This window comes from Hipposideros armiger, unplaced genomic scaffold (genome assembly GCF_001890085.2).
Source record: "Hipposideros armiger isolate ML-2016 unplaced genomic scaffold, ASM189008v1 scaffold_17, whole genome shotgun sequence".
Taxonomy (NCBI): domain Eukaryota; kingdom Metazoa; phylum Chordata; class Mammalia; order Chiroptera; family Hipposideridae; genus Hipposideros; species Hipposideros armiger.
In genome coordinates this window covers 845,157-846,301 of record NW_017731367.1, presented here as the reverse complement: position 1 = coordinate 846,301, position 1,145 = coordinate 845,157, and the positions used below count along the sequence as shown (strand labels likewise).

Below are 1,145 nucleotides of genomic sequence, written 5' to 3'. Positions count from 1 at the left end.
TCAACAAATCTCCTCCTGAATTAAAAACCGGTCTCAGTGACATTTTTGCTCAAAATGATCTTGCTGTTGTGGATGTCAGAATCGGTGTGTCTAGGTAAGTGTGGGAGAGTTAGGACATTGTACTTTAGCACATTACTCCTGGCTCTGCTAATGCTTTTTTCCTCTTTTAGAACCATAGTTCTCAATCCTTGAATATGAATATGTAAAAGTCTACAAAATTTAGTTATTAATGAATTAAGTCATTAGATTATCAAATTGTAACATCCCTAATTTTAATAAGCTATGAGTTTTGCTTTTATTTTTATAAATGAAACTATTAGACTCAAATAGCCATCATAGTGAATGCCTTTAACCAGACAGGATAGTCCTGTTTTGATGCTTGAACACATTCTTTTGTTAGCTACTACTGTCAGTTGTTATGAGCAGTGTAGCTGATAAAGACAACATCAAAAGTGAACTCGGGGCCGGTAGAGTGGCTCGTTGGTTGAGTTGGCTTGGGAGCGTGAGCTCAGCAGTAGGGCCGCCGGTTTGGATGCCACATGGGCCAGTGACACTGCCCTCTACAGCTAAGATGGTGAACAACAGCGCGACCTGGAGCTGGGCTGCTGTGAGGCGCTGGGGTAGGCTGCAGCAGGCTGCCGTAAACTACCGTGAGCAGCCGGCAGCCAGTGTGGCTGATGGCTGATCTGCCTCAGCCGGGAAGAGCACAATGATCACAATAGCAACACGGGCCAGTGCAGCAACGTCCTCCACAACTAGACTGAAGAACAAAAGGACAGCAACTTGTCTGTTCCCCTTCCCCAATTCTCCCTCCCCCAGTTCCCCAATAAAATCTTTTTTTAAAAAAGTGAACTTGGCAGGTCTTGGTACTCAGACCTTGCTCTGTATCCCCTGCTTATAGAGCCTGACTTTATTTTAATAGAGTAGGTGCTTGTTTACGTAATTTGTGTTTGCACATTCTAGTGTTGCTGCTTTGCCTAGAATGTGTTAATGTGGCTTTTGTTGGTTTTTTCAAATCTGTACTTTTGTCCTCTTTGCCTATCACCTTAAAGGAGGTTTGGCTATGTGGATTTTGAATCTGCTGAAGACCTGGAAAAAGCCTTGGAACTCACTGGTTTAAAAGTCTTTGGCAATGAAATTAAAAT

General features: G+C 42.8%; 1 long non-coding RNA gene across 1 annotated transcript; it reads left to right on the top strand.

Annotated features, from left to right (window-relative positions):
• The first annotated feature begins 6 nt into the window (after positions 1 to 6).
• On the top strand, positions 7 to 1,145 carry LOC109374251 (uncharacterized). Its single transcript, XR_002122365.1, has 2 exons — positions 7 to 94; positions 1,053 to 1,145. It is a non-coding gene; the product is annotated as an uncharacterized LOC109374251 (long non-coding RNA).